This window comes from Piliocolobus tephrosceles, chromosome 3, assembly GCF_002776525.5.
Source record: "Piliocolobus tephrosceles isolate RC106 chromosome 3, ASM277652v3, whole genome shotgun sequence".
In the NCBI taxonomy this organism is placed as follows: Eukaryota; Metazoa; Chordata; class Mammalia; order Primates; family Cercopithecidae; genus Piliocolobus; species Piliocolobus tephrosceles.
In genome coordinates, this window is record NC_045436.1 from 4,421,313 (window position 1) to 4,436,866 (window position 15,554).

A 15,554-nucleotide genomic window follows, 5' to 3' on the forward strand; every position below is an offset into this window, starting at 1 on the left:
TTTTGTTTTGTAGTAAGAGCCATAAAATTTGCAATCGCAAGTTTATGTTGTTAGTTACCCTAGGGGTGGTTTCAAGCATTTTTATTCATATGAATGTTTGAACATAAATGTGTGTTCAAATATATAGAATCGTTCTTACGTTACATATTTTTAATACTTAAACTATTCGCAATACCTTTTAATGATGTTTAAAAAAATGGCAGTGCAGAGATAACTGCTGTCAGAGATTTGTGAGGTGATCACGTGTTCATATTGCTAATTTCCCTTTTGTTTAAATTCAGTAAGCATTCCTTTTTAAAACACATGCATTGAACCTTCAGGTTTGCACAGAAGTTCATTTTTAGGAATTGCCTTCAAAGAGTATCAGAAACGTTCTTAGAGTTTTGAACATAAATATTGCAGTTAGCATATGTGATGGGATATTTGTGTGGTGAAAGTGCCTCTATATTTCATATCTTTTCTTTGAAACAAGATATCTGTTCAGTATGCATTAAGTCTGGTAGTTATTTTTTAACTTCCTGTTACATATGTACATTTCGTAAGGAAAGGAAATTTTGGGAGTCGTTACAGCTTTTCTCCCTTTAATCACAGCGTACTTGTCCATAGCTCACATTGTTTTCAGAAAAAAAAGTTATATCTCAGCTGGATATCTGACTTATCCTTAGTAATGGGCCTAGAAACTATAAACGGAGCAAAGCTTTCAATGCACAAAAACAGGATTGTCAGGCCTCTGAGCCCAAGCCAAGCAAGCCATCGCATCCCCTGTGACTTACACGTATACGCCCAGATGGCCTGAAGTAATCACAAAAGAAGTGAAAATGCCCTGCCTCGCCTTAACCGATGACATTCCACCACATAACCGATGCCATTCCACCACAAAAGAAGTGAAAATGTCCAGTCCTTGCCTTAAGCGATGACATTATCTTGTAAAATCCCTTTTCGTGGCTCATCCTGGCTCAAAAAACTCCCCCACTGAGCACCTTGTGACCCCCACTCCTGCCTGCCAGAGAACAACCCCTCTTTGACTGTAATTTTCCTTTACCTACCCAAATCCTATAAAACGGCCCCACCCTTATCTCCCTTCGCTGACTCTCTTTTCGGACTCAGCCCGCCTGCACCCAGGTGAAGTAAACAGCCATGTTGCTCACACAAAGCCTGTTTGGTGGTCTCTTCACAGGGACGCTCATGACAAGGATAAGTACATTTGGGGGACAATATCTTACTGGCAACTAACTGGGGTTTCACCAGGCATGTAGCAGGCGGGATCGGATTCTAAAAAGGAAGATGCTCTAAGATGCATATTCAGTAGGCGTTCTCCTGAGCAGTGCTAGTTCCGCATGTGTTCATTGCTGGTAGATGTGTTTCCAGAACGAGGATGCCATTCACAGCGAGTGTTGAAAAAAAAAAAAAAAAAAGTTGGATGATGAGTAAGTGACCAAATAAATGAGAGGTGTGTGGGCGGAATCTTGAGGGTAGGAGTTTGCTAAGTAGTCCAGGAAGGGAAGAGTATTTCTAAGAAGTGTAAAGTATCTTCCAGTATGGAGAGCACCGTGTGTGGTTCAGTCTGGGGGCAGTGTGTGATCCACATACAGCAGTGATGTGAAGTAGAGAGAGAGGCTGACAAATGAGAAAGTATTAACTACTAACGTCTATTCTAGTTTATTATTATTATTATTTTGAGACGGAGTCTGGCTCTGTCGTCCAGGCTGGAGTGCAGTGGCCTGATCTCAGCTCACTGCAGGCTCCGCCTCCCGGGTTTACACCATTCTCCTGCCTCAGCCTCCGGAGTAGCTGGGACTATAGGCGCCCGCCACCTCGCCCGGCTAGTTTTTTGTATTTTTTAGTAGAGACGGGGTTTCACCGTGTTAGCCAGGATGGTCTCGATCTCCTGACCTCGTGATCCACCCGTCTCGGCCTCCCAAAGTGCTGGGATTACAGGCTTGAGCCACCGCGCCTGGCCTCTAGTTTATTATATTACAAATTGACATTTATTGAGCACTTGTGCCTCAAGACTAACGCTCATAGGTATTATCTGCATTTTACAGAAGAGGAAATTGAGGCTTAGGGAGGTCCATTAACTTGTCATGTTTATTAGGAGGTAAATCAGGGATTTGAACTCAGTTTGACTCCAGAGCCCACATTCTTGTCATACCTATGTGTTTTAAATAATTTTGGTCACCTCTGGTAAATTCAGGCTACTAAGATTGGTTTCTTTCATGCAAACTAAAGTTGGTTTTTTTTTTTTTTCTTTTCTCTCCTCTGAAACACAGTCTCGCTCTGTTGCCCAGACTGGAGTGCAGTGGCGTGATTTCAGCTCACTGCAACCTCCGTCTCCCCGGGTTCAAGCGATTCTTGTGCCTCAGCCACTCAAGTAGCTGGGCGTACAGCTGTGCACCACCACACCCAGCTAATGTTTGTACTTTTAGTAGAGACGGGGGTTTCACTCTGTTGCCCAGGCTGGTCTCAAACGCCTGACCTCCAGTGATCCACCTGCTTTGGCCTTCCAAAGTGTTGGGATTACAGGTGTGAGCCACCACGCCTGGCCGCGAAAGAGTCTTCAGAGAAAATTATTATAATCCATAGAAAAACAACTCCTTTATTTAATATTGACTGTTAGTGTAGCCTTGTTCTTGGCATTGAATCTCCCACAATACTAAACCTAGTACTTCCTATTCAAGTAATTACTCTTGAGGGCCGGGCGCGGTGGCTCACGCCTGTAATCCCAGCACTTTGGGAGGCTGAGGCAGGTTGATCACCTGAGGTCAGCAGTTCGAGACCAGCATGGCCGACATGATGAAACCCCAGTCTCTACTAAAAATACAAAAAATTAGCTGGGTGTGGTGGTGGGCGCCTGTAATCCCAGCTACTCAGGAGGCTAAGTAGAGAATCACTTGAACCTGGGAGGCGGAGGTTGCAGTGAGCTGAGATCACGCCACTGCACTCCAGCCTGGGTGAAAGAGCAAGACTTCATCTCAAAAAAAAGAAAAGTAATTACTCTTGAATAAGTGAATTGTGCCAGGTGAAAATTATTAAAAGTAGTTGCTGGAACCGATAAGCTAATTTTATCTATTTCCTGCTTGTAGTGGTTTTCCTGTTAAATACTGGAAAAACATTACCAAAAGACACAGTATTGAAAGGAGTAATTAAGAATACCTAATTCCTACTTGCCATGATTTTAAAACATTAATTGGATTGTATACGTTTAGTAATGCCATAGAAAACTTTAGCTCTAAAGCAAGTGAAATAATGTAAAGTAAAACTAAAAATCTCGCCAGATGCAGTGGCTCACGCCTGTAATCCCAACACTTTGGGAGGCTGAGGCAGGCAGATCGCTGTGGCCAGGAATTCGAGATCAGCCTGGTCTACATGGTGAAACCGTCTCTACTAAAAATACAAAAAGTAGCCAGGTATGTGGTACGTGCCTGTAATGCCAGCTACTTGAGAGGCTGAGGTGGGAGAATCACTTGAACCCAGGAGGCAGAGGTTGCAGTGAGCCGAGATTGTGCCACTGCACTCCAGCCTGGGTGACAGAGCGAGGCCTCATCTCCAAAAATACTGAAAACTAAAAATGCCAGTAGCTGGCCTGGTTTCACATGTATTTTTTAAATCCCTTGAGAAGATCATAACTGCCATGCGCGTCCGTGTGAACAGACCACCAAACAGGCTTTGTGTGAGCAATAAAGCTTTTTAATCACCTGGGTGCAGGCAGGAGAGTCCCGAAAAGAGAGTCAGCGAAGGGAGATAAGGGTGGGGCCGTTTTATAGGGTTTGGGTAGGTAAAGGAAAATTACAGTCAAAGGGGGGTTGTTCTCTGGCGGGCAGGAGTGGGGGTCACAGGGTGCTCAGTAGGGGAGCTTTTTGAGCCAGGACGAGCCAGGAGAAGGAATTTCACAAGATAATGTCATCGCTTAAGGCAAGGACTGGACATTTTCACTTCTTTTGTGGTGGAATGTCATCGGTTAAGGCGAGGCAGGGCATTTTCACTTCTTTTGTGATTCTTCAGTTACTTCACGCCATCTGGGCGTATTCGTGTAAGTCACAGGGGATGCGATGGCTTAGCTTGGGCTCAGAGGCCTGACAGTAACACCAAAGCATTGAAATAATACGCATCAAGCATTTCCGAATATGATGTCTTAATTGTTTATTGCCAGCCAGGCACCCATGGTAGATCAATGTTGACCAGTCCACTGAGTCTTGGAGGTAACAATATTTTTATTAATAATGATATTATGGCAATAATACTTCTATCGTTCATACACTGAAGGTGATAATATCATTCCAAATGTGACAGCTTTTCAAAGATAGAAGCTTATAGCCATATCTGGAATTTCAGTAGATTTTTATTTTAAAGTTTTTTTTAAAACATCTACAGATTTAAGATGAGTTAATTAATCAAATATAATTCTGGCCTTCATTGGCCACTGTCAAGAAATCCATGACCCTAATGATTGTAAAAACGGAAGGATTTCTCACAAATTCTTCTTCCTCTTTAACATAAATTCTTCCAGCCTTGATAACTCAAACTTCTTGTGGAAGGTGATAAATGTATAGTTATTCTAAACAACGGCTGCAACAAGACATTGTGGCAAAATGAAAAGACAAAATATAGTTATCCTCTTTTGATGATGTTTACTTTCCTGAGAGCCTATAATCAGAAGGGATCCAGTGGTCTCAATGGATAAAAAAAAAAAAGTGTCCACTTCTTCACTGTTGTGATAAGAACTTGGAGAACTTGAAAGGTATTTCATATTTTTGTTATTTCTGCTCCTGGTTATATATTCTTTCAATGAAATGTGGAAATTACATGTGATAAATTTATAGAATTACATGAAGTAGAGAAAAAGGTAGAAAGTTAGTCCTTAATATTAAACCGATAGATGGAGGGAAGCAGGTTTCTTATTGTTGGAGAGGGAAGTTACAGATAAGTAGAAGGCTAAAATGAGCCATGTAGTAATGTGTATGTCCAAAATGTCATTAAGAATTCATAGTTAGCTTAATATAGATTCAGATGGAGAGAAGCAGAAATAATTATAGATGTGTGTGTATGCATGGGTTATACGTATACATATGTCCTCGCTCTGCCTGCTGTGAGAGGACCTAAAGCAGTGACACCCCAGTAAAAATGAACACACCCAGTACCCAGATCTGGGTTTCTAATGCCATTCTCTAGTAAAAGAAACCAGGGCTCCTTGCAGAAATTGCTGATTCTAGGGCTGGGGCAAGGAAAATACAAGCTGAGCCTAGAGCGCCGTGTATACCAGAACAAGGAAGAAAATACTCAGAAAGCAGAAGGATGGGCCGTGTCAAAGGGACCCAGGAGCCAACCTGAAAGAGCTCCCAGTGGACAAAACTGGAACAAACTCATGTACTATTGGATTATAACTCAATAAATAGTTATCCATGAGTCTATACTGACGTAAACAACTGAATGAATGAATAAGTAAATGGGAGATGGGAGACAGAACACAATGCTTCTTTACAGAAGAATTTCAAATACTTAATGTAGATTTCAAATACTTAATTTCAAATACTTAAGATGAATTCCGCCTCCAATGCCTTCTTGAACGTGGGCTACACATAATGACTTGCTGCCAAAAAGTGGAGTATGGGAAGGGGGAAAATAAGTAACTTTACTATAGAGAAGCCTATTGGATGCTGCCATGGCCAGGTAATTGTTAACATCTTCACTGGAAAGTCCTGCTGACGATGTGATGAGAAGGCCACTTCCCTTCTTTGGTATTCTTCCCCAAACCCATAGCCCGGTCTAATCATGAGTAAAACAGAGGAATGTTGACTGGGGACGTTCTATAGGATACACAGCTAGTATTCCTCAAAACTGTCAAGGTTATGAAAAACAAGGAAAGTTTAAGAAACTGCCACAGAGCAGAAGAGGCTCAGGAGACATGCTGACTGGTAATAGTATGGTGACTTAGATGGGGTCCTGGCACAGCAAAAGGACTTTAATGGAGAGATCAGTAAAATCCTATTGAAGTATAGAGTTTTAGGTAACTCACGAACCAATGTTGGTTTCTTAGTTGTGGCAGACATACCATAATAATGTCATGTTGACAGTGGGGGAAATTGAGGGGACACTGGTATTTTTGCAACTTTTCTGTACATCTCAAATTATTGTAAAACATAAAGTGTACTTCAAAAAAGAGAAACTGAGGCCAGTTAAAGCTCTCACAGTGGCAGAGTTCTCATAGCTGTTTGGTCTGCTTCCAACACACTTCATTTCCTCGTAAGAGATGCTGGCTGCCCATTGCCCCGCCCACTGGAAGGCCATAGGCATTCCTAGAATGTCAGTCGCTTGGGCTCACACCAGTTGAACTGTATGCTTACCAAGAGTCCGTTTTTCCACACCTGTAAGGATTATTATAAAATGTAATTCAATTAAATATTTTTTCTTTTTTTGAGACGGAGTCTTGCTCTGTCACCCAGGCTGGAGTGCAGTGGCACCATCTCAGCTCACTGTAACCTCTGCCTCCTAGGTTCAAGCGATTCTCCTGCCTCAGCCTCCCTAGTAGCTGGGACTACAGGCGTGTGCCACCACGCCCAGCTCATTTTTTTGTATTTTTAGTATAGACAGGATTTCACCGTGTTGGTCAGGCTGGTCTTGAACTCCTGACCTCATATGATCTGCCTGCCTTGGCCTCTCAAAGTGCTGGGATTACAGGCATGAGCCACCCTGCCTGGCCTCAATTAAATATTATGTAACTGATGAGATATGAGTAAGACATGAGAGCTTGTTTTTAAGAAAATGAATGCTTTCAAAGTCAAGTCACTACAGAAAATTGTTTTGAAGTAGATGAGAATATTAAGTCAACTGTAAAAGATGGGGGAAAGAATTCTGTATTTGGATTGTTTATGGGCATTTTAAAATTTATACTCCATTTTAAAGAAACCTAATCTGGAATTCTTACGCCCATAGTTTATGCAAGACAACGCTAAATTCTCACAGTCGAACACTAGTTAAATCACTTCTGGCCCTAAATGAAAAGATTGGGAAATAACTAATTTTTTTTGCACGTTTTGAGTGTAAAGTGCACATGGCATTTTTGGACACTCTTTTATTAATCTCCACTGTCATTCTTGTTTGACCTCCTGCCACCCCCAAGAATGCCAGGTTAGAGGGCTCCTACTGTGTTTACTGTGCAGTCTGGTTCTTTCACTTAAAGAATATAAGGACCGCAGATGAACAGATACTAAGGTTGTCAGAAATTTGTATTACCAATTGCACCTGCATAAAATTGGATAACTAAAAATGATTTACTTGATGATTTGAGACACTCAAAAGTTTGAAACTCAGTTTTTTTTTTTTTTTTAATGAAGGTCATTTAAAGTGCCTGGAAAATGTAGAATACTAGATATATACTCTAAATAGAACTTATCTCAGCATCATATATTACATTGTTATTCACTTGTTTTAATTATTATTTTAGGCCGGGCACGGTGGCTCACGCCTGTAATCCCAGCACTTTGGGAGGGTGAGGTGGGCGGATCACGAGGTCAGGAGTTCAAGACCAGTTTGGCCAACATAGTGAAACCCGTCTCTACTAAAAAATACAAAAAATTAGCTGGGTATGCTGGCGTGTGCCTGTAATCCCAGCTACTTGGGAGGCTGAGGTGGGAGAATCACGTGAACCTGGGAAGTGGAGGTTGCAGTGAACCGAGATCGCGCCATTGCACTCCAGCCTGGGCAACAGTGCGAGACTCCGTCTCAAAATAAATAAGTAAGTAAAATTAAAAGGCCAGGCACAGTGGCTCACACCTGCAATCCCTTTGGGAGGCCAAGGTGGGCGGATCATGAGGTCAGGAGATCGAGACTATCCTGGCCAACATGGTGAACCCCTGTCTCTACTAAAAATACAAAAAATTAGCTGGGCGTGGTGGCTGGCATTTGTAATCCCAGCTACTTGGGAGGCTGAGGCAGGAGAATTGCTTGAATCCAGGAGGAGGAGGTTGCAGTGAGCTGAGATTGCGCCACTGCACTCCAACCTGGCAACAGAGCAAGACTCCGTCTCAAAAATAATAATAATATGATTATTTTATTAGTAAGATTAGCATTTTATACTTTTTCTCCTCTTAGGAACAAAGATTAATTTGAGTAGGATGTTAACACATTTTGACAAATTTGAGTTATTGTAAGGAAATATTTGTTGTGTAACCTATTTTCCTCATTTGAAGAATATAAAGACAGTAGATGAATACATAGCATACTTTCAGAAAAAGCATTATTTATTTGTATAATTTATCATTTGAAACATTTTCTTTCAACTGCTGTGAGAACACTATGAGGTAGAGGAAGAAAAAGCTTAAGGTTCATTTTTACTGAACCTGTGTTTACTAGAAGTCCTAGATAGATAGATAGGTAGATAGATAGATAGGGAGATAGATAGATAGATAGATAACCTAGGTAGGCTTGATAGGTAGGCAGGCTAGGTAGGTTAGGCAGGTTCGGTAGGTAGGTAGATAGGTGATTGATAAGTAGATAGATAGATAGATAGATAGATAGTAGATGATAGGGCTAGTAAAAGGAAAGGGAAATCTGGGAGCCCAAGATCTTGAGTTATTCGGTAGGCAGAAATAAGACCTTGGACACGGCAGTATCAAAGGTTTAATTAATATTGGGAATAAGGATGAGACATTGCTTGTACAGCAGACTTGATCGCCTTGACCCTCAGGAAACCAGCTTAACGCATTCTCATCAGATCAGAAGAGCACTGGGCTACTCTTACCTCAGACTTCATCTCCTACCATGTGGGATGTGAGAAGCGACCTCCCTAATTTCTGAGTCTGAATCTCTGCCTTACACGCCATGGAACTCCTCCATCATCTGGGTTTCTAGCTGTGCCACAGGCCTGATAATATTAGCTTAGGTTTAAATTCAGTGAACTTAAGGGGCAGTGTACATACCACAGGGGCATCCCCTAGAGCCAGCCTGTCCTTGGCCTACTGCATCGCTTTTCCTGTCGAGGGCCCACCACACAGCCTTTCCACTTCCGCGGGACAGTGGGGAAAAGGAGTTAGGGAGGAATCAGGTCCAGAGGCCTTCATTCCACCCCTGCCTCAGAACCCGAGGCGGGAGAGAGCCTTCAAGACCTCGAGACGTGGGAGGAGGCACGGGGCTGGGGGCTGGCTTCTCTAGCTCTGGTGTGAAGACGCTGCCCGCCTCGGCAAGAACCCGTTATCCAGCGGGGTGGGGACCTTGTGGGGAATACGGAGCTGCTGTGGGCAAGGACAGATAGCCTTATGGCTGTCCATCTGTGGCCAACGGCAGTACATTTGTAACTTCAGGACAATATTACGGAAATTTTGAGAAATAGAGAAGAGAAATGTACAGGTCCACAGTCTCTTACTTGCAATTCAAAAATACATGAAGGTCTGAACAAAGTATTTTTATAATTCTTAAGGCAGCAAGATCATCTTTCCTGCACACACCTGAGACTTTATTTAGTGTTTATTCCACTTTTTGTGAACAATATTACATTTTACTGCAGAAATACAATTATGGCAAAGGGTGCAATTCTAGACCATGCCCAGGTGGTTCTGCAGTAGGGGGTACATGTGTTATATGTTATTTGTACGTTGTGTGACAATTCCAAAATCCAAACACGTCTTCATTCTAAAACGTATCTGTTCCCAAGGTTTCAGCTAAGGCATTATACACCTGCACGTAATCCACAGTTCAACACAGTGGTTTTTTGTTGGTTTGTTTGTTTTTGAGACTGAGTCTCACTGTTGCCCAGGCTGCAGTGCAGGGGTGCAATCTCGGCTCACTGCAGTCTCTGCCCCTCGTCTCATGCCTCAGCCTCCCGAGTAGCTGGGATTACAGGCACCCACCACTAGCCCAGCTAATTTTTGTATTTTTAGTAGAGACAGGGTTCCACCATGTTGGCCAGACTGGTCTCGAACTCCTGACCTCAGGTGATCCGCCCACCTTGGCCTCCCAAAGTGCTGGGATTACAGGCCATGAGCCACTGTGCGCAGCCAACACAATGGATTTGATGTGTTTACACCTAGGGTCTTTTCTCCCCTTGCTGCTTTACTTTGATATAACAGTAAACATCATGTATGTACATGTCTCCAGGGCATCCAACGGACTCTGTCCTCAGCTCAGTGGCCTTCGTAGTGCTGGTGCCTCAGCTTGTCACCACTAGCTGGTCCTTTCAGTCAGTCCAAAGCAACTACGTTTCTACTGACCCCTCCGTTTATGAGAGTCCCGGGCACTGCTGGACGGTGCAGTCTCCAGGGTCCGGGAGTCACGCTGGGGTGTATCTGTCTCCTATAGCCAAAGGTTTGCCCAGGACTAGTGAGGATGCAGCTTGTGCAAAGACTAAAACACCATCAGGCAGCTTTTCCAAAGCACAGAAATGGCTGGAATCCACCTGCCCCTTGCCCTCAAGAGCTCCGAGGTAGGCTGGAGCCCAGCCTTTTCCCTTGTCCTCTCTGCCCGCCACTTTCTGGGCCTCTGACCGACGCCTGGATTTTTAAAATTAATATTTAAAATGTTAATAGTTTTCTGCATATAGGTCATAGACACTTATCTGAGGTGATCCCCACATATTTTATATTTTTGTGTTATTGTGAATGAGCATTCCTTGCCCAATGTACTTTCTCCTTGGCTATGAAAGAGATACTTTTCATTTCTGTCCATTGATTTCACAGCCTGCCACTTTCCTGAGCTAATCACATGAGGCAGCCTTTAAGCTGATCCCTTTGGATTTCCAGAGACCCAATCATCATGTCCAAGAAAGATAATTATACTTCTTTTAAAAATGTATCGTTTTGTGTTTGATTGTTTGTCCAGAACTTCTCAAATGTTACTGCATAATAATGGTGATACCAGGAATCTTTGTTTTGTTTTTCATTTCAACTAGAATACTGCATTTTCCTCTCTGAACATAACTTCTCTCTGTCTTGCTCTAAATTGAAATCTGTATCTTCCCTGAGAAAGACACAACTTCCCCTGAAGATAAGACCGCAGACACCTTGAGCCTGACAGTATAAGATGACGTTGTTTCTGCATTTTCTCCCCTCCGAGACAGTCTTGCTCTGTCGCCCAGGCTGGAGTGCAGTGTTGTGATCTCAGCTCACTGCAACCTCCACCTCCCGGGTTCAAGCAATTCTCCTGTCTCAGCCTCCCGAGTAGCTGGGATTACAGGCGCACACCACCACGCCCGGCTAATTTTTATATTTTTAGTGGAGATGGAGTTTCACCATGTTGGCCATGCTGGTCCTGAACTCCTGACCTCGTGATCCGCCTGCCTCAGTCTCACAAAGTGCTGGGATTACAGGCGTGAGCCACCGCGCCCAGCCTGGGATGATGTTACCATACATGCAGTTTGTCCAGGGACATGGGGAGGTGGGGTGACAAGCAACGTTAACAGGGCTGCAGAGGAATACTGTATAAAAGATTTATGTGGTTTCTGTTCAGTGTGGTTCCCATACTCTAGGACAGAAGTCAATGTAAATTTTGGTTGTGACAGATTTTTTTCAATTCTCTTTGTGACCCTGATTTTGTCCATTCTTTTTATGATTTATGCCACACTTGGATGGTGATGAGCAATTATCACATACTTTAAGGAATTCTACTCGTGTATTTTACTAGCTGACCTCGGGGGGGGGGGGGGGGGTTATACCAGCCCAGCGTGTATTTATAGCTCTAACAGTATCAGCTCCAGCGAGGACCCGGCAGCTGTAACTGCCAACAAAGTTTTCCCCATTGGGAACAGGACAGATGGACGTGTGGGTCCCACACAAACGGCAGGAAGATTTTGAGCATCAGTGTTTCTTAGCCTGTTTTATTTGATCACAGAACACATGGTAAATCGGAGAAAAATAGAATCAAAAGCTACTGGACTCTTTCATCCCGTGCTCGCCACAGCTTATCTGGTCCTAAACACATCCTGTCTTTCCCCACTTTTCCTCTCTTCAGGGCCTGATGGTGTAAATCTGCCACACCCAAAAGGAAGGGCGTGGGGAAAAAGCACTTTTGTTTTAAACACACAAATGGATGTAGCTGGAAGTGGAGGGGCGGTGCGGGGAGGGCGCGGAGCGGGAAGAACAGAAAGCTACTGCCTGAATCAATATTGTCTTTTGAGATCTCAGTAATAGTTATTGTCTTCTAATTTTTCATCATATATGTGTAGATGGTGTTTCCAATTACTATATGAACACTATGGGGGTTTTAAAAATTACTATTAGGCAATAGTACTGAAAGGAAAAAGAACAGTAAACATGGGTTTGGAGGGTTTACCAGGGAGGCTGATTTATCTCTGTTTTCGTGGGCACTAGGAATATTATCTAGTATGACAGGAACCTCAGTGTTGAACCTCAGTTTTAAAAGAACTTTAAATACAGTTATTCATTATTTCATTTCAACACTGGATTAGGCCAACTATTAAGTGTAAGAGAGCCAGTCAGAAGCATCAGCAAATACAATTTAGTTAATTTAAAAAACCCAGAAACTTGAAACACTTGGCCCATTGAAAGTTAAATGGAATGTCTAGGCTCATATTTATATGACATAGTCTAGGGTGCTGTTTTAGTCTGTTTCTCCTTCTATGACAAAATTCCTTAGATTGGGTAATTTATAAACAACCGAAATTGAGTTCTCATAGTTCTGGAGGCTGGGAAGTCCAAAATCAAGGCACTGGCAGTTTCAGTGTCTGGTGAGAGTTCACCGTCTGCTTCCCGGACAGTGCCTTGTTGCGTCCTCACACGGCAGAAGGCAGAATGGCAAAAGGGTGAGCTGTCTCCCTCTAACCCTTTCCTAAGGGCACACATCCCATCCTCAAGAGCAGAGCCCTCGTGGTCCCGTCACTCCCTGGGGCTCCACCTCTTAATACCATCACCTTAGAGGGTAAAGTTGCAACATGTGAACTTTGGAGGGACACACACTCTAAGCATAGCAGGTACTGTGTCAGGACTAGGACTCAGCATAGAGTTGTACTCATGGGCAACAGTTATTACAGCAAAGGAATACACAACAAGATTAGCAACAACAACAAAGGCACAGGTGGAATCCGAAGAAACCCACGCCCAGGCTTACGTTCTCTCTCTTCCATGAGGAAACACACGGCGCCTCCGCCTGTCTCCAGTGGTGAAGAATGCAGGGACGTGTGCACAGTGTCTGTCCCTGAGGAAGCCCAGGGGAGATGTCCTCTGCCTCGCAGCTACCACAATGACAGAATCCCACAAGGAAAGCAGATACTCACCACAGATCACATTGTTTGTGCAGCAGTTGAAACACAGCAAAACCAGTCTTACCAGTTAGGGGATGGAAGTGCCAAGTTCCTGATGTCAGCCAAATGCCAGCCTTGCCACCATGCCCTTATAAAGATGGCAGCCTCGGGCCTGCTGTGTTCACTGTTTTCTGCATAGGTACACAACCCACAAATGACACTAACATACTTAAAACCCATTTCGCAGCAGTAGTGTGTTTTTGGAGATGGGGTCTTGCTCTGTCACCCAGGCTGGAGTGCAGTGGCACAATCATAGCTCACTGCAGCCTCAAACTCCTGGGCCCAAAGAATCATCCCACCTCAGCCTCCTGAGTAGCTGGGACTGTAGGTGTGCACCACCACACCTGGCTAATTTTTTTATTTTTAATTTTTTTGGAAGGACAGGGCCTCACTATGTTGCCCTGCCTTGTCTTGAACTTGTGGCCTCAAGTGATCCTCCCACCTTGATCTCCCAAAGTTCTGGGACTACAGGAATGAACCACCACACCCAGCCTGAATACAATTAGAGGGTTCAGAGCACAAAGTTTTAAATGCAAAGTTGCCTATAAAAGATGTAATATACATACTTCAAAACACAACTACTGAGGTGGAAGTATAACAAATGATGAGGGAAGAATGATCTTTTCAACAAACAGGTACTGGGCAAATGGATATCCACATGCAAAAGAATTAATTTGGACCTTTCCCTCATATACAGAATGAACTCAATGGATCAAAGACCTAAATATAAGAGTAAATATAAGACTCTTAGAAGAAAACACAGGGGTTAACCGTGACCTTGGATTAGGCAATGGTTTTTTTTAGATGTGACACCTAAAACACAGGCAAGAAAAGAAAAAATAGAAAAACTGGACTGCATTAAAAATAAAAAGGTTTTCAGATCAAAAGAAACTATTAAAGAAAAAAATCCTCACATTGGGAAAAAATTATAAATTATATATCTGGTATGAGACTAGTATGTAGAATATGTAAAGAACTATTATAACCCAACTGGAAAATGGGCAAAGGCTTTGAATAGACATTTACAAATGCAGATGCAAACTGGGTAAGAAGCACAGGAAAAGATGCTCAACATGATTTTTCATTAGAGAAATGCAAATCAAAACAACGAGATAGCACTTCACATCCACTTGGATGACGATAATAAAGATGGGCAACAAAAGTGTCGGTGAGGCTGTAGAACCTTACACACTGTTGGTAGGGATATGAAATGGTACAGCCCCTTTGAAATACAGATTGGCATTTTCCCAAAATGTCAAACATAGAATTACCATACGACCCAGCAATTCCACTCCTAGATACGTACCCAAGAGAATTGAAAACATATATCCTCACAAAAACTAGTACACAGATGTTTGTTGCAGCATTATTCATAATAGGCCAAAGCTGGAAACAATCCAAGTGCTTATCAACTGATGAACAGATTTTTTTAAAATGTGATATATCCATATAATGAAATGTTAATCATCCATAAAAGGAATGAAATATTGACACATGCAACAAAGGACATGAATGTTGTAAACATTATGCGAAGTGAAAGAAGCCAGACATAAAAGACCACGTGTTCTATGATTCCATTTATATAGAATACCCAAAATAGGCAAATCCGTAGAGACAGATAGTGGATTAGCACTTGCCAGGAATCAAAGGGGTGAGGAGAATGGGGAGTGGCTGCCGATGCTACAGGTTTCTTCTGGATGATGAAAAGGTTTTGGAATTCCATAGTGGTAATGGTTGCACAACTTTGTAATTATGTTAAAAACCTCTGAATTGTACATTTTAAAAGGGTGAATTTTATGGTATGCGAATTATATCTCAATTTGTAAAAAGTGTAACAAGTGGATTAACATAAATGTTAATTCAGGAAATCAGAAGTATAAAGATGCAGGATGAGCCATACAATAATTTCCTCACATTCTTCTGAAGAACAGACTGAAGCCCCCCAAAACAGCAGTAGTTTCCTGTCCCTCTTTGGAAATAGCCAGGACTCTTCAGCCTGAATTAGAGGCTGTCTCATACTTGTCACAGTCAGCACAACTGAAAACTTTTTACTAGGACTCCTGATAAGTCAGCCTAATGGAATGGATGCTTTACATTCAGAATTCAAATGAACCAAGCAGTCTTCCCATAAATTACTCAAACTACCAGAAATCTAAACCAGCAATTAATTTAAAAAGGGATTTTGTGCCCAATCACTTGGAAACTATTTGGCAGTATCTACAAAAGCTGACTATGCATACTCATTGATCCAGTAACTACTACTACAATGTTTATCCCCAACAAAAATATATACAAATTTTCAGGAAAA